The sequence below is a fragment of the Strix uralensis genome, chromosome 15 (genome assembly GCF_047716275.1).
Source record: "Strix uralensis isolate ZFMK-TIS-50842 chromosome 15, bStrUra1, whole genome shotgun sequence".
Classification (NCBI taxonomy): Eukaryota; Metazoa; Chordata; class Aves; order Strigiformes; family Strigidae; genus Strix; species Strix uralensis.
The window spans coordinates 20,290,573-20,309,559 of NC_133986.1; the positions used below are offsets into that span (position 1 = coordinate 20,290,573).

An 18,987-nucleotide genomic window follows, 5' to 3' on the forward strand; every position below is an offset into this window, starting at 1 on the left:
AAACTGTTGAAGTGTTAAGCCACTTCCATGCTCTTCTATTAACCTAATGTGAGGTCCTGTAATGACTTGATCTGCAACAGCCACCTCAATACTTGCTGAGGAACAGGAAGACTTCTTCCCAGGAAAAGCAAATTTTGGTTTGGTTGTCATTTGTTGATATATGGGTGAATAAGGACAAAGACACTCAGCAGCATTTCTCTCAGCCATAATGTAAGAAGGGACCAAAAAGTAAAAACATGCAATGCAAAAAAGTCAATCATGCAAGGCACTTATGAGTGCCATAGTCATGCTTCCTCAGTGTAACGTATTCTTGCTGTTGCCCCTATGTTGAAAGTTTTCAATCTTGAGAGATATAATTTTCTCTTTTTTTGCTAAAGAGAAGTGGAAGGACAAAATATTTGTGCATGACATAAAAAGATTTTGGATGAAAATGAAAGACATCCTTTGTAATCAGGAACAGAGAAGGGCTTTCCAGAAGATAGCTTGGCAACTAAGCTGATGCAAATAAAATAAGTTTTCTCTGAAAATTCCCTCTTTACGCTTATTCTTAAGGTTTTATCATTTTCCCATAGGAGATGAGTAAATCCTGCTGAGTTCTGTGGAGGAAGGCCAAAGTTTGCAGTAGTTAAGATAGCTGCACTTTGTTCCCTAGGAATATGAAGCTGTCACTCTCTTTAGAAAAGCTGCATTCAAGATGAGTAATCAGAACTGTAGAAGTCCTGGTTATTGTCCCGTAACATTAAATACAGTGAAATCACAGCACAGTCATGTATTACACACTACAGAGCCTGACATTTTCATTGCTAATGTCACCTACAGCTTAAGGCTTTTTTTCTCCATAAATCAAGCAGGATTTTTTTTCTCCCTTCAAAAAGAAGTCTAAGGGCTATATTTCACAAAACAATGCCATAGTTGTCACACACTAACCACATTCGTTTAATAAAAAAAGAGAAGATTGTTTGGTCCACAAGGAAAATCTGATTCTGAATCACATGCATCTCCCCTCTCAGACTTCATGCTTATTTGCCTCTTTCTCTGGGCTGGGATTTCCTTTTACTTCTACAATACTGCTAATTTAAACCAAACCAAACAAAAAACCCAAACAAAGACCCAAACGAACAAACACCTGAATAAACCTGAAAAACCTCATTTTCCCCTTCATTTTGGATCTCCCTTTGTTTCTGTTTTTTTCTTTAAAATAAATTGTTAAACAAAACTGATGACCAGTTGAGGAATTGTTTCTTTTCCCCAAAGCCAGCAAAGAGTGATTAAGGTGTAATGACTCTCCAGCTCCCAGCTGACACCAACTCTATTAGACTCCTCCACGTATCAATAAGCTTGGGTTTACAAGGCATGGAAATGTTTTCACATTTCAGTCCAATTCTGGCTGATCTTTCCACAGATCTTCCTTTACCTTTGCCATTGCACTAAAATCACTGGATTTTTAGCCAATGCATACAAGAGAGCAAACTATGAACTATAACTCTCCAGAAAATGGATATTAAAATACATATTGACGGACGAGGAAAGGGGAGAGTACAGGGTTTTCTCAGAAACATTTGCTGAACATATAGGATTAAAATGGCTCAAAAGATACCTTTCTCCACGAAACCTTGATCTCTCATGTCTCTGTGTCTTACACTTAGTCAGGACACAGGTCTGGACAATTCATTTGCTGTTTCCTCTGGCATAGCCTTCATGTGTGTTTATGGTTTGAAGAGGATTCCCCAGCTGCTGTAAGGCGTTTGGGTGACTCTCGAGACAAACAGCATGTTTCAAGGATTAAGGCACTAGACTGTATTCTCTCAAACCATTTTGCTCATTTGGTGACTGTGCACATTTCCTCATTGCTTTTGTTTTCTTTTCCCATTTTGGACCATCTCTAACAGTGTTTCAAAAAACAGACAGGGTGAGCCTCCTGTCGTCTAACTTCTGATGTCCAGCCTAAGCTTTTCCCCACTATTTCCCTTCCGCTTGTCAGCACTGAGAAATAAGCACCTTCCAGATAATTCATCCGATCTGTTCTTGATACTCTCTGTGAGAGGAGAGAGATAATATCCAAGGGGCACAGAATAGACTAGACTATTTCAGTTGGAATGGACCTACAACAATCATCTAGTCCAACTGCCTGACCAGTTCAGGGCTGAACAAAGGTTAGAGCATGTTCTTAAGGGCATTGTCCAAATGCCTCCTAAACACTGACAGGCTGGGGCCATCGACCACCTCTCTAGGAAGCCTGTTCCAGTGTTTGACCACCCTCTCGGTAAAGAAATGCTTCTGGTGTCAAGTGTAAACCTCTCCTGATGCACCTTTGAACCGTTCCAATGCGTTCTGTCACTGGATACCAGGGAGAAGAGCTCAGCACCTCCCTCTCCACAAACTCTCCTCAGGAAGCTGCAGAGAACAATGAGGCCGCCCCTCAGCCTCCTTTTCTCCAAACTAGATGAGCCAAAGTCCTCAGCCGCTCCTCACAGGACATTCCTTCCAGCTCTTTCACCAGATTTGTTGCCCTCCTCTGGACACATTCAAGAACCTTCACACCCTTCTTAAATGGTGGGGCCCAGAGCTGTGCACAGTACTCAAGGTGATGCTGCACCAACGCTGAATACATCTAATCCTCACCCAGAGGCTCTCAACCACATCATCATTAACTGTAAGGGCTGTACAATCAAACCTCTCCCTTACGTACAGTGTGACACCCCCACCTCGCCTGCCCTCCCCATCCCTCCTGAACAAAGTTCTTGCTTACTTTGGCAGAGGCTATACAGATGGCTCACATTAATTCCATCCTGTTGACCCAGGAACATAAGATCCTTGTTCAAAATCATGCAGGCATCCAGGAAATCAAAGCATTAGATATCAATTGCATTTACTCACTCTGTGAGTGCCTGAATCTGCTCACAAAATGAGATCTCTGAAGCAAAGCTCTCCCATAACTGTACAGTCCCTGGTACAGTAGTGTCTAGCACAGGTGGGAGCTACAACTGTCTTTGTAATCTACAGGATCAAAGGCTAAAAAGTTGACAGATTCCTCTACAGACTCAAGAACACAGAGAGATCACATAGGTTCACCAGAAGAAAAAAAAAAATGCTTATTTTATTAGCATTCCAAACACCCAAACTGTCTTTAGTGTCTATGCTGGGAGAGAAGATATGGTTTGCAGGAGAAGCATTTATTTACTTAGCCACCTCCCTCACCTCCACTCTACCTACCAACACAGGTCATTCCCTGCAGCTGCATCCCCAGATATTAGTCCCTACACAACAGGAACGGTTCTTCAACATGGCACAGTAAAAGCTACTAGTAAAAATCCATAACACCAGGAGCCAATCCAGCCTTTTATCACAAACCTTCCGCTCAAACCCATTCTCAGAGAAATGGGTAGAAACACCAAATATTTTAAACTTTTTTTTTTTTTTTCCCTAAATCGTTGCAGTGAATCTACTACTGATTTGTGGTGGCTATCCCATACCTTGTAAATGTTTACCAACCCTCACAGGAAACCAGCAGAAGAATGCACAACTACTTTTTAAACCACCTCACATAATCCCCTTTCAAGCACTCCCATCTATCACAAATTAATAGCTCTTTCCCTCTTTCTCTTGTCCTGTACTGTTAGCCTATTAACAAACCCACTTTGTACCTCCTATATCCACATCAAAACTGGAACGAGCTGCCATGCTCAAGAAGATGCACAACATGCCAAACAGTAAAGCAAATTAAACCCCATAGATTATAATCTGATCCTGACACTAGGGTGTAATCTCCATCAAAAGGAAGATCAAAGTGACAGCATGCAGGATTGGAGTTTTACTTTTTACCTAAATCTACTTCATGAAGGGTCTTCTATATCCATTAAGTTCTGTTTCACTTTTTCAGTGTCACCTGCACCCACAATGATGCTGCATTTAAATTTCCAACTTGCAAGACAGGGCTTGAAAAACACCTTCCCCCGTACTGAGTAGGAGGTTTTTCCTGCTGAAAACAGAGGAATGTATCAAAATCAAAACACAATCTAAACTTCCACTGAACATCGCTTTTTTCCATGTCTCTCCCTTTGTATTTCTCTGCTTTGTTTTGATTTTTTAATTAAAATCTAATCTTGTAAAATGTCATTTTTAAAGCATTATCAGAATCCGAAATGGAACCATCTGCATTGCAAGTAATTACTGCTTGCTTACACAAGGGGATATCACTGGGGACAAGACTCCCAGGAAGAAGACACTGGTGGACAACCGTTGTCCTCACTGCAGCTACGTCATGGCCAGTGCAGCTTTTTGTAGGTAAACGTCTCATTTTGTCATAGAAATCAATACTTCAAGGAATATGATTGCCAGAATTGGCACGCTTGCATGATTTTTTTGAGGCAGATTGTGACTGTTTACTCAGCTCCTGCTCGGGTTTTGGCTTAGCACACAGCTCACACCAGGGCCTGGAGCATGCGGGGAGCAGTGCCTTTGGGTCAAAGCAAGAGCAACAGGTCTGCTGGACACAGTGGGCAGGAGGAGGTAAGGGCTGTTCTTACCTGCAGCGTGCTGCTATCCCCTGCAGCCACCATCTCCTGTAACTCTGCAATGTACCTGCCTGGCAGTTTCTTCAAAATCCCCTAACTGATGGAAACGGTACAGACCCAGCTTCCAAGCTGGGAGGTACAAATGTCTCACCTTACCCAAAAAGCTTCTGATGCAGATCCAACACAGCGGCCAGACTGCTGAGGCTTTAAAAAAACAAAACCAAACAAAAATCCCCAAACCCTCCCCCCCAAAAAAACAAACAACAAAAACCCCCAAACCAGTATCACGTTTATAAACCTTGACCACCATTTCTGCCTGTTCTGGCTCAATAAGTTCATGAACCTTTCCAAACTTGGGGCCTTTTAATTCTAGGACTCAAAGCACTACATGAAAACTACAAGACAGAATATTGTATCTCAACACTTTATATCTTTCTCAGCACTCATCACATTTTTTTTCCCTCAAACTAAATTGGAAACGCCCTTGAATAGGATCAGCATTTGAACTGAAACATGCTATGAAATGTAGGAGGAGGTTTTCACAGGGAAGAGAGGAATGCGATCGGTTAAAACTCATTACTCTCCACGTCTTACATTTGTTTCAACACCTAGGTTGTAAGTCCTCCCTGCAGCAAAGTCACCTTTATGGACACCATTATTTTACTTTAGGAGATAAAAACAACCTTGCCACACAAAGGCCACTTCTCTGCATCATTCAAATACATGTATCTGACTTTTGGGCTCCACTGAAGCCTCAAGCCTCAGAGAATCTGGTGTTCATTTTGTTCAAAGTTAATGCCACGTGTCTGACAGTTGGTAAATTGAGTCTCTCGTGTTCCCTGGGCAGGATTTCTCACTTGTTATCTTTCAGTGCCCTGAAAAAGATTGCTTTCAAAATTGAACTTGTCAAGTCAACCGGTTCACTTCTGAACAGTCTCTAGAATGTGCACCTTCTCACTCGGTGCATTTTCATTCATTCATTTAGGGCACCTTGAGAATCAGTGCAATGAAAGAGAACACTGGTAGCCCACTCCCACAGATGATGGCAACTCATAATGCAATAGAATGGTGTAAGCATGTAGTATGTATACATACATGCTTTTAAACACACATAGATGCCTATAAATACTCATGGCTGTCATCACCACTTGCAGACCAGGTGTTAGCCTATCTGAAATTAAATCAGAAAACTAGATGAAGCCTAATAAAGACCAGTCAGTGAGATAACTGGATGGCATTTCTGTTGCCAAGCCAAGGATTTACACGGCAGCTTCCACACCATCCAGAATACCAAGCGCAAGGGGACAAGGCAAAGGCAAGAGCCAGGACCTGCTGGTACTTCATTATGCCTGATGGATTCTGTCATTATAGTCTATATATAGTCATATATGTCTAAAACCTGCAGTGGAAGACATAAGTTAAAAAGCAAAATTAAAAGCAACTATTCCCCACCCCAAAACTTCCCCCCTTACTCCACCATTATTCTCACAGAAATGTAAACTCTTAGAAAAGTATGACTTTTCCTTAAGTCTAGTAAGAAGTCTTATACTTTCAAGGTACTAATTTTTTTTCGGGAAAAAAAAGTAAGTAAAAATCTGCCCTGCAATTCTTCCTAAAACTGACACAGCACTCTGATTTGACAGGTACTCAAGCCTACAAGCATGTTCATAAAGTTAAGTGCCTGGTTTTGTGCTCTTTCAGGGAAGTACAAGTTTAAACACCAGTTCAAGGTTAAGAAATTGCATATACAGCTTCAATGAAACCCATATCTGAAGCCACAGGGACTTCAAAATTGTCTAGAAACTGAGTAACAGTAAGTCAAGTGAGCAGTTAGCTTGTGGAGAGTACATGAGAGACTGACAAAACCTGTAGGAAGCTTTATTTACTCCTTCAGTGAGCCTAAGTATGCCCAAGTGCCTCATCACACCAACGACCGTAGGTGGACAGAGATGAACAGGAGATGCACCCTGGGAGGGATCTAAACCCCACTCCAAGCAAGAGGTAGGAATTAACACTATACACAGAGAGAGTAACTCTGCAGCTGTGTCCAAGGGAAAGAACTAATCAGCCAGAATGTGCTACCTAGAACTGTATTTCCCTTCATATTCAGGGCTTTCCCAAGAGGAAGCTAATACTGGACCTGGGACCAGCATTTTCAAGGAAACATAACGCAACAGGTCATTAACCATTAGCAAACATAGTCTTCTTGTTAGCAAATTAGATATAACAGCAAATTACTCGCTCTTCGTGGTCCCACCTTGAGAGGCATTTCATATGAGGGAGGGTCTCAACTTGCTCAGCCATGTTCAAATTCAGGCTTCACACCAGGCCTCCTGGAGATATTTACTGCAAAGCATCTTTGCACTTGCTGCGTTCTTCGCAGCACTAGGAGATGCTGGAGATCTTCCCACTTGGAAAGCAATTCTTCTAAATTGGAAAGAAGGCACAACACCTTCCCATCATGCTGTCATGTTGGAGTTTGAACTCTTTTTGACACTAGATTGTGTCAAAAAGGAAAAAAAAAAATTAAAATGCAAATTGACAGCTTCTGCAAATCTTGGGAACTTTCTTTGAACTCAATTAATCTGGTTTAGAAACTATCCCATAACACCATCTGACACACAGCAAAGAACAGAGGTTCTCCAAAGGAAAGTGGTTGCTGCCAAAGCTGGCCTTTGCTCCTCTTCCTTACAGGCACAAGAGAGTATGGAAAAAAGAAGAAATAATACACCCAGAGATCATAAGGGGTATGAGGGACCACTGTACTCAAGGTTTCTAAGAAATTCACATGTTTTCACAGTTTGCTTTTCTATAGGAATAAAGGAATAAAGGAATACACACCTACATAAATACAAATATACTGTGAAGAGAGTATGCCATCTACAGATTTTCACACAATGCTTGCTTGACTACAAGTAAGGCTGTAAAGTGTCTTGACTTTTCTCCAGATGTGATATCAAACTGGTTAAAAACTTGGTTTTGTCACAATTAGCTCTATCACAGACTCCCTGCAAAACAAGGAGACAGAGAGAATACTTGGACTTCTCCCTGATCAGAATGACTGATCTTGATGAGTACATTCAAAGGTTTTTTCTGTGTCCTTATACTAACAAATGTATTTCTGCTAATGTGCATCTAACAACGTGCCCCAAAAAGATTTTAAAAGAAGTGGTTCAGCTGGCAGTAGCCGCTCCATGGGCTGCCCTCCATGGATTACACATTACCTTTGCTGATTTCATTGTCCACACGCACTAGGTGAGGTGAGACAATCTGCACCCTCCTGTACATGCTATAGCTTCTGTAACCCAGACAGTGCAAGAGAGCTCTCCCATGGCTGGAAAGACTTTCTAGCAGTGAAAGTCTTCCCTTCCATGACCTTTTCTGTGTCATGGAGTGAAGGCATGGTATGAAGATAGCCAACCTTAAAGACTCTCTGCTAAATAATCTGGCCATTCTTTTCTCTCTTTCCAAAGAAGAGCTATTTCCCTCCTTCAGCTCTGCTGGCAGGCCACTTCATTTTGACCTTGGCGAATCTTCTAAAATTGTAGAGATTACCCATTGTCTACAGGATATAAACACTATTATTAATGTGTTTGGCAAGACAGGGGGCAGAGAATCAGTGACCAACCAACATATGTTAATGTCTGTGAGGACATTTCAATTTATGTCCAAGGACTTTCCAGATGTACCTCAAGGGACATGGCTAACATCTGTCATGAGAATCTCCATTTTTCTATCCCTCCACATTTGTAAGAGAACAATACAATGGCAAAATTGCTTGTACTTAGCAAGACTTTGTTACTCAAAGTGCTTTGGAGAACACTCTTTAATACACATGGAAAGCTTCATAACATGCTTACAGTCTATTTTCTGTATTTAGGTTGGAATATTGTGTCTTCTGCAGGAATACTATCAAAAAAAAAAAAAAAAAAAAAAGAGGTCAGCAACTGTTAAGCAGAATTTCATTTGCTGTCATTTATCGTACCAGGCTGCTTTTTGAAAAGCAATATGAAATCAAGCTTGTTGGAATTCACCCATATGACAAATGCCTATTTCCTGTCTCTGCTTCAATTTTATAGTGACATGCCTGCCCTTATTAGATTTAGTACCTGCTGAAGTCAAAAGAAACTTAAAAGAAATTCAAAATGGCAAAGAAGATCTAAATCTTTGCCACCTACATGTCCAAAACTCCTAACTAAGAACTGACTAAACACCAGAGCCCCGGACAAGCCTTCATCTCAGATAAAGTATCTTTCACATACACTATCAAAAATTTTAAAAATACTGTTAGCTTCAGTCCTTCAGGTAGTTTCTATTAAACTATAAAGCAATTGATAAAATTTGCAAAATTAACCAAAAAAAACCCCTACAGCTCAGAGACTCTAGAAGCATTATTCAGTTGATATGAAGGAATTGCATAGATTTAACCTCAAACTAAATTCAAAACAGCTCTGTAGCAACAGAAAGACATGTTGAGACTGAGCCCATAAACAGAACTTGCATCTTCCAAAACCATTACAAATTGCATCTCCACACTTTCAGAAAAGTTAGGCTTAAATTATTAAAGGTTAGGCTTAAAAGTTAGGCTTAAATTATTAAATTAATAGAAATGCAATATGCACTTGCTCTATGCAAAGGACTTCCAGAATTTTAACTTCCTTTTATAATTCCACTGGCAGGAGATAACCAGCTTGTGAATTCATGATACAGAGCATATGACGTGCTCTTGCCCTGCCGTTAGTGCCCTCATTCTGATAACTCTTAAGGCCATTTTCAAATGAGAGGATCTTTCATGATTATAATACTCAGCATGAAGAGCAGGCAGTGGTGGGTAAATTAAAGTTTAGCTACAATTTACCAGTCATATCAGGAGCTGGTATAAAATTGCATCCCTCTATTAAGGCTGTAGTTCCACATAATTATTTTTACTGACAGCACATCTGATTTAGAGGGTTAACTCTCCCCCCCAGTGCATCTCTGCTCTCCTCACAGCAGAGTCCACTGCCACCTTACTTAAGCTGATTCAGTTACTGGCATTGCCATGCTCTAAATTAGAGCTGTGAAATCAGACAGCTAAAAGAATGCAAACATAAATAAATAAAACTTTAATGAAGCTATGGTAACTTCCACCAGTTTCAAATCTGACCATGAATGGTAACTACTTCTTGATTTCAGGAATTTATTTGTGTTTCTGTCATTTGGGTCTAAACAGTGACTGCAGGGAGACAGCGACGTCTAAACCGATCACCACGTTCATCAGCTGCTCACGGGGTGCAAAGTCTTGGTGTTATTTTAGTCAGTGCTATAGTCTAATACATGTATTGTATTTCCCCCTTAGCATAAATGAAAGGTGAGGGTGAACTCACATCTGTTTGAAGGCAGTTAGTTTTAACCACCTCCTATCCAGCCAAACAGTCCTGGACTAGGGAGACCTATGGAAGCAATCAGGCCCAAATAAAGATTAACTACTTTCTGTTGATCCCAGAAAGAGGAGCAATGTCAAGCAACCTGGGACAGCGTGGCAGGGAAGGCAGCAGAGCTCCAGCTCTGAAGAGCAGGGAGCCCGGCCTATCCAAAGTCACCGAGCAATTCCTGGGTATCAACAACTACTCATTTCAATTTCATCAGGATCTTGCAGCCTCTCCCTGCATTTTCTCCTTTGCTTCCACTCCCTTTACTTCTGTTTTTCTCTCCCTCAGTACTCTTCCCTTGCCTTTTTCCAGTCTCTTCCATTAGACACGTCTCATCCCCTCACGTCTTGCTTCATGTGACGCACTGACCACCTCCTCTCAGTTTCTGAGCCAAATATCCTTGTCTGACTTAAGAGATATTTCCACATTTAAACTCCACTGTTATGAAAGAGATGGAGGCAAAGGGTGGGAGTTTTATAGAGTCAGTACACAGATAGGCAGTGCAGTGTTTCAATCTGTGGTACACATTTTTAGATGAAGAGTCGAGAAGCTTGTTTGCTTCTTCTAGTTTCAAATGAAAGGGCACAATTCTGAACCTGACTCACAACTGGGGATGCTCTCTGAGCTCCTTTAAGCAGGCAGTGAGGTACAGAAGTAATGCTAACTGTAATCACTGTAGGTCCTGGTACGCTTAGAAATTAATCAAAGTAGCTACTGCAGAATAAATACTTTCAAGTGGTTTCAAGAGTTCAGTTTCTACATAGATACTCTTACTCCAGAACAAATGTCCTCATAGGGGATTATATCTATGTAATTAACCTAAAATAGTTTATCCTAGGAAAAGTCCAGGAGTAGACAGATCTTAGGATTTGGTTGATCACACAGAGAAAACTTCCCAATCAAATTCACTTTCTCTAAAGCTTTGCTCATTTTGTTTCAACTTCATTTCAAGTCTTTACTGCCTGCTTAGGTCACTTCCACTACAACTTGTGATCTTACATAAGAAACCAGAGAAGGAAAAGTATCCACTGCATTGAGGAGAAATCGGGATAGGAATAGGCAGGGCTATGAAGAGAATATGCCATTTTTCCCTCTGGTAACCAGCCATAACAGTTTGGGGGTTGAAACCAGAGGAAGATCTCTCATTACACAAGGCAAGAAGTGTGACTCGATGCTGCTAAACACCACACAAGGAGAAGACAGGGTATGTATCGCTGAAGGGGCATGCTTCGGGATAATACTATTCTAATATCTCGTTTTTTCTGAGTTGGTCAGCCAACAGTACTATGAGCTGGATTGAAGGAGATAGGCTTAGAGCTTGTTTCCAATCTCTTGGAACAGATGAGGGTCTTTGACTTGAAAGGACTGTGGATCAGGACTTTAGTGTGGCCCCTAACCCTCACTGTGAGTCTAAACCCACCAGCCAAGAAGGAAAAACAGAGGTTCTGCCTCTTTACTACCTTGCTCCCTCCCTCTCTGTGCCTGAAGTCCTAGCCAAACTGAGGGGGGGAAAAAAACTTACCTGATATTGTAATGGAAGAAAACCACCACATCTCATGTTTATAAAGCCCTATTACTTTGAACACCATCAAGAAGTTCAAGCTGCCAATAACTGCCATTTGCTTTTAAAGAGGGGTTCAGGCTGGGCTTTGTAGTGAGGAGAGGAAGAATTAGTTACACTGCTAATCACCTTGCATGACTTGTTTCCACCACAGAGTGTGCTTTATGCAAACTTCTCTGCTCACAGCACAGAGCTCTTTTGCTTCCTTTATCTTTTCCTCAACTCCAGGAGAGACTCCCCATCACCACAACCTCCTCACGCTACACTGGCCGAGCTCCAGCTCGCAAACACGTGATGGTTCAAAGCAGTCTCTCTTGGCCCCTTTGCTTAAGGGAAAAAGTTTTCATGGTCTGTCCATTAACTGTAGAGTTAAGCAGGAAAAAATATAACAGTGATAACCCTGATCAGGTTGCGCAATTCACCTGACTTCCCAAAAGCTCACCAAATATGGAAGCAGATGTGTAAAAAGCAGAGGCTAGAGATTTTTTTCTGAAACAGATGTTCTGTGTACTGCAGTCCCACTTAACCACCTTTGGTAACATAGGCCACTAGGAATTAGGAACTAACTGAGCTGGTAATTTTTGGCTCATTCTTCTAGAGCCATCAACACACCCTAAATCAGAAAGCAAATACCCAGCACCATCTCTGACCATATGAAGTTGTTCCTATTTCCAGTCTCCAATCTTGTCACCACTGCTTTCAGAAGGCTTTTTTTATCTTTTTATCACTGCTCCTACAAGATGGCTTGACTTCAATGAACATGTTTGTAATGAAATCAGTTGACCCAGAAAAGAAGTGCTAACACCAGTCTGGATTAAAAAACAAACACAAGTAAACGCTCTCTCTGACTGTAGGCAGTCCATGCGAAAATGCTGCAGCAATACAGGGAAAATCTGTAAAAGGAGACTGGAAGCAAGGTCCCCTGGTTCTGCACTTATGCCAGGTTCCTAAGCTTTCCTAAATTTTCCAGAGCTTTAAGCATGTGAGTGACCTATTTAAGATAATGTAATTAAAATAAGCAAGAGTGTAATTACCTTTGCTTCAAGAAGGTCTAAAGTTTCCTATATTTTTTTCACAAAAAGCAGAGGCTTTCTTGGATGTTGTATATTATTAAGATAAAGCAATTTTTTTTTTTTTTTTTTTTTTTTGCAGAGCTTAGTTTTAGGCTCATTTTAGAACTGTGGATATTCATTTACTCACACAAAATATACTTAATAATATATGCCTGCTCTACTTGCTTGTTTCATTTACCTTACAGTTTTCTCTAATATGAAGAAAGCTCCTTCATAAAGGGACAGCCTTTTTGGGTGCCAAGCCAAAACCACTATAACAGCACATCTCCTTCATTCAAGCTTCTATTAATCAGATGCTTTTCATCATCTTTGACTCAGAATGGCAATGCAAAGTAAAATAGTGCACTCAGACACAGAAAACTGCAAATCCTCTCTCAACTGGTTTTCTTTGCTTCTGATCTGACTCTCTGAGCTTTCTCCTAGCCACTCAAAAAAAATCTTCCTACTTATAGTACTCCTCAAAGATCATAATCAAATCGAATATTTAACTTGTAATCCCAAATGGAGAGTGTGTGTGCATGCGTGAAGGTGGAATCAGGAAATCATGAAGCACTGCAGAGAGGACTGGACACCAGAACACCATTATGAAAACACCCCAAAGCCATTAAATTTAAGAGCCTTCAGCTGATGTCAAGCATGTCTGGACTGGCTGAAGAAGAAACAAGTTCAGTTTTTTAAAAGATGACCATCTAAAAATGGCTCTTACTCCACCAGGTAAGTGGATTCCTTGTTAACCTATTATAGTTACCATCACAGTTCACATTATCAACAGTACACACCCAGCAGCAACCCCAGTGGGTATTTTAAATTACATCTATCCTACTGCTTACAGCTAAGTCTGCTCTGGGAGCAGGAACCCGACTCCACTCTGGTGGGCTCCTTCTCTGCAGTGCCTGTTCACGCTGACTGCAGACGCTGGGATGCTGGCAGTGCCAGAGGAAGACAAAGCTTAATCTGAATTTCACATTTCAGAGGCAGCGTGTGCAGGGCTTAAAACTGCTTTGTAGGATTGAGGTATAAACAGGTTACCACAGAGGGTCTGGGATACTGTTTGTAATCAAATCGAAATCTCCTGAGCACCATTTTGTCCCAACCATGAGGCCAGATTTCTCCTTTACTGCAGAGCTGATATGCCAGTCTGAGAGTTCACATTTCATAGTAAAAAAGCAATGAAAGGAGCTCCCATATTTCCTGTTTAACATCTCAAGGGTAATAAAACAAAATCTCCCTACAACAACAGATAAGTCAGACAAATAAAATGTCAAACTACTTTAGAAATAAGCTAGTCAAGATAATAGAATAAATCTCTTGGGTAGCCATTAATTGCATTCTTTTATGCATTTGGCAAAGATGCTTCCAGAGGATGTATGATAGCTAATACAAAAGGATGTGCTATTTTTGTACCTCTTCTTTAAAATGAATTTAGTGCTGACAAAAAGATACCTGATTAATATCTAGGGAACCTACGCCTTCCCCACATCCTTAGAAGGAATGATACCACTGACAGTTCTATTAACGATCAAAGCAGAGGTTGCACGGTTGGACAGAGGGAGCCCTGTGCTGAGACTCCAGGGCAGGGATCCTCATCCCAGTTCTCCTGCCAGCCAAGTGACCACAAACTTGTTTCTCTGTTACATATCTTCAGCGTGAGGTTAATCATACTTCATGAAACACTGAGGTCTATCAGTACAAAGCCCATTGCAAGAACTCTGTATTTTTATTACCACTAAATTCCCTGTCTGCACCCGTAACATAAAGACAATAAAAACTCCGTATTAACCAAATAAGCAGCTAAGTTGTGAGTAAAAAGCAATATGGGATACAGCCATATCTATTCGCTGGCATTGCTTCCTGCAAAACAAAGATGACAGTAAGAGCCCATACTAATAGTTACTCAACATCACAAAACAAGAACATAACAGTTACGACTTAACTTTTCCTATTACACTTTCCAAATGACTTGCCGTTGTCAACATAATACAGCGTGAAAAATACTGCACTCCTCAGCCTCTAGTTTTGATTAACCAGGTGCTCTGGGAATTTCTGTCTATCCCTTAATCATAATTAAAAGTTGCTATTCCCATTTTCCGTTGGCTTGCTGACAATTACATCTATTTGGAAAGAAACAATTTTTTTTTTCTTCCATAGAAATGATTTACTTGTTTTTAAAAATAGAGTAGACCTGTTAAATTAAAAGCTAATTCTGATCCCTCCTTCTGCCTAGATTGTTATTAATGAAGTTTCCTCATCTCCCAGTGACTCTCACAAAAATTAGAGAAATTCAGCATCTCTCAGAAGGTGAGCAAGACCTTCGGAGACGACTGCAATACAATACTGATAGCTCTTGCAGCAAGCCCTGTTTCTGCCCTGAGAGCACAGGGATGTGCTAAGCAAAGCTCCGGATTATGAGCTGTCTGAGGACAGAATTTTTGAGGACTGTCTGACACAGTGTGGTTCTTTCCTTGACTGAGGTGCACACAGATGAGCAGAGAGAAACTCTTGGTTTGAAAATCTTTTCCCTGCGCTCAAATTCCTGGTCCTCTGCTTTCACAGTTTGGTCTAAAATCAGGGTTTCACCTTCATGACTTTTGTTGCCATTTATGGTTGGAAAAAGGCTTCTCAAAGTGAGATTTTTCACTTCTTATTGATTACAGCTGTCAAAAGGAGCCTGTAGGTTTTCTCCACCCTGTCAGCCCCAAGGTGTTTAGCATGGCAAACCAGTCTCCCTGTCAGTAGTGAGGCAAGAAGCAGGAAGAGCTAAAGAAACAAAAACTGGTGGGGAAAGCAAAGCTTTACTCCCCTCCACAATGACTTCACTCCTACCATCAGGCACGTGGGCAGAAAGGCTTTTTGTGGCACAAAGATCATTTTAAATCCCTCAGAGTCCACAACTTGGCAGCTTCTGGTCTAGACTCCTTGTCTGTGTACAAGCAGTGCACAGACACAGGCAGACATTTCCCTCCCTTTCTGCCAGTGAAAGGAAGATGACGGTGTGCCATTTTTCCACCACTCCATTTCCTTATCTGTACAGAAGTGACTGTTTTGCCTAAATCTCACCTACCAGTGATGCTGCATGAGATGACAATTCATACTGCCTGATTTCAATGGGGAAATACTATTTTGGAAACTCACACTTCTTTCGGATCATTTAAAGTATGAACAATTACTATATCCATAATCAAATATATTCACTATCAGCCCCAACAGATGCCCCCAACACTCATTCACTGTGTTTCACTAGAAGCCCTTACACGACAGATAAAAGGGGTTTGTCCTTAGTTTGTAAAGAATCTTAAAGACTCAATATAAAAATTTTCTGCAGAGAAACAGGTTTTGTTTGGGTTTTTTCCTGCACACTTTATACGGCAGTGCTGTGCACAATGCTGTAAGGATGAGGGAGTAAACGTGGCCCTAAGAGCTTGTGGCGATACGCTCCCGCCGGTGCCCCACCCTGAGCTGGATTTCCCATAACCCTACTCAGGTGATAACCACCGGTGGCAGTCAGTCGTAACGGCTGCAGTGGTCGTGATGGCAGCATCCCACTCAAAGTGGATCCAGGGGAGACAGACGACAACACCAGCCGGGGGCTAATTTCAACAATACGCCCACCCAACCACAGAGCTGATCACTGTTATCACTCAAGGCAAATCTGGAAGAAACTAACACCCGTAGTCAGTACGTGAACATGACTACGAGTCAATTATCTTACTCTGTAAGCAGTGGACAGCCCAAGGCCCAGTGAGTTCTCCTGCACAGCAGTGGGCTGCACGCCAGGATCTCCCCTCGAGTAGGGCCACCTCTCAAGGTTACTCCGTGAGGCTGAGAGATTCCTTGCTGCAACAGATTCTCGGTAAGAGATTAATAGCATGCTAAACTTTGAAATCTTAGCTAAGTGACATGAAGGACTGATTGCACATATATAATCCTTTAGATATAAACCATTGACCAAGTCTGGGATTAGGACTGGATCCAGCTGCAGCTAGACTCCTCTCTGAGAAGCAGTTTAGAAAGCAAGGGGGTCCGTTCTGAACTTCATGACTCAACGGGAGGGTCTCCCTGACAGTTTTGTCTGACCCTGTCCTCTGTGCAGTACATAACAAGTGAACCTTGCCATCGAATCTTGTTAAACCACTGTCACATTTACTATCAAACTTTCTTAAATTGCTGTTTTATATCAATAAACATATTGCTACTTCTCTTATGAGTGAAGTGCATCACTCCATCCACGACAGAGCTGTATCTTCTAAATTATACAGTGTGAATATTTACAGTAACAAAGCAAGTAAAGAAGCCTCCTACTCTTCTTCTATCCTTGCCTATTAGAAGCTCTGCTTGAGTTAAATAAATAATCACACAAAACCGACAAAATTGTCACTGGCAATGCAGAAAATTGGGTCAGTCCAGCTGCTGAAAGCCTGTGTTTGCTGCATTTCCTTGGCCTAAACCTATAATTCAGTTCGAGAATTGAAAGCAAAGTTGCTCAAGTTCTGACACAGTAATTCAGAAAAGGAAACAAATCCCTAGTCCGATTACAGACTCTATGAGGTGGTAAATTATGGCCACTCTATCAAATTAATCTGCTCGTTTAACTGTAAAACCTACATGGATAGAATAGCTCTTCTGAGGGGGGCCTGTCTGTAACAACAGATATTTTAGTCTTCACAAGACAACACAAAGGGTGAAAAAGTGACAAAAAGAGTTATTTTCTAGCATAAATTACTGAGCTTTAATTGATTCGATTCAATTGACCCAGGGTAATGTTAACTATATAGCACAGATCTTAATTCTGGTTGTAACTAATATGGAAGTCATAGATACATAGTAAAGCAAAGAAAATACCTTTTCCCACAAAGAACCAGAGAGCTCGGAGCTGAAGGAGAAGGGTCACTGAAAATCAAGCAACATAAAAGCTCCTGATAGACACTAGCTTTTGAGAGCATGAGAATAGCCGAGTCAGAAGTTAGTAGCAATTAACATCAGATGCCCAACTTCAATTCCGCTTTACACTACAGACCTTGGTCAAATCCTCAGTTTGCATGTGCTGCAGAAGTCCACAGACCTACACAGATTTAAATAACCACCTGCAACTCCCAGTTAAAAGACACACCATGCAGTGGTAACTACTTTTCTGAGTGTCTCCAGCAGCCTATCAACAGTGAGTGCTTGCCATTTGCTATCACACAGATTTTTGTTTCAACTGCAAACCAGAAATTATTTTTCTTTCCAGATTTCTGACAAAATCTGACTTTCAACTGGAGGTTGGGGCTGGTCATTATGTCCACTGTATCTGTTTAAAGGAGACCAAAATAGGAAGTATTTAAGATAAATAAAAGGGGAAGACTAACCCTCTGTTTAAATGCTTCGTCACTTCAGATCTACCCACTTGGAAGTTATTGCAGTGATTTACTTGTAGCTTTATTCTTCCAAAAGATTCAGAAATATTTTTCCCTACAGGGCTTTAGAGGGGACTGAATATAAACTCCAATATATGGTCGTCTTCTTTTCTCCCCACTTCAGGGGGGCTGCACTCTGTGACATTATCCTAAACATATCTCCGTGTCTTAGTTATTTGTTGCTGGGTGATCAACTATGTACTTACAGAAACTGTGCCAGATGCTGCAGCACCTCCTTTTTAATCTGTTTATACGTCCTTCCCTTACCACAGAGTGTTCTTCAACACCTCCACCATTTTTATAACATGACTGGAAGGACTGGGCTGGTTTTCTTCCCCTATTCAAAATACATAGACTGTGCACAAAAGATGCAGGTTCAAGGGGAAAGAATCACAGAATCATCTAGGTTGGAAAGGACCTTGAAGATCATCTAGTCCAACCTTTAACCTAGCATTGGCAGTTTCCAACTACACCAGATCCCTCAGCGCTGGGTCAACCCGACTCTTAAACACCTCCAGGGATGGGGACTCCACCACCTCCCTGGGCAGCCCATTCCAACGCCCAACAACCCCTTCTGCAAAGAAATGCTTCCTAATATCCAGTCTAAACCTTCCCTGGCACAACTTGAGGCCATTACCTCTTGTCTTATCACTCATTACTTGGTTAAAGAGACTCATCCCCCCTCTCTGCACCCTCCTTTCAGGGAGTTGGAGAGGGCCATGAGGTCTCCCCTCAGCCTCCTCTTCTCCAGACTAAACCCCCCCAGTTCCCTCAGCCGCTCATCTCCGAATGGAGATGGACAGATTTCACACATGACTTTGGTAGAGAGGATTTTTTTTTTTTTTTTTTTTTTTTCTTAAACAGTTAAGTCTCATAATATATCAGCTTTCACCATAAATGGAAAAAAATGATCTGTTCTCTGGGAAGAACAAGAGTTGCTCTCACTATTCAGGTAAACAGTACCCACATCACTTGAAGTAAGATTAGTTTGCCAAGAAAAAAAAGAGGATCCAGGGATAATAATTCAATGCCCAT

At 41.3% G+C, this 18,987-nt stretch overlaps 1 protein-coding gene across 4 annotated transcripts in view; it reads right to left on the bottom strand.

The window, feature by feature from the left end:
- Positions 1-18,987, bottom strand: part of TSPAN4 (tetraspanin 4) — a 501,360-nt gene that overhangs the window by 323,153 nt on the left and 159,220 nt on the right. The window lies entirely within an intron of this gene.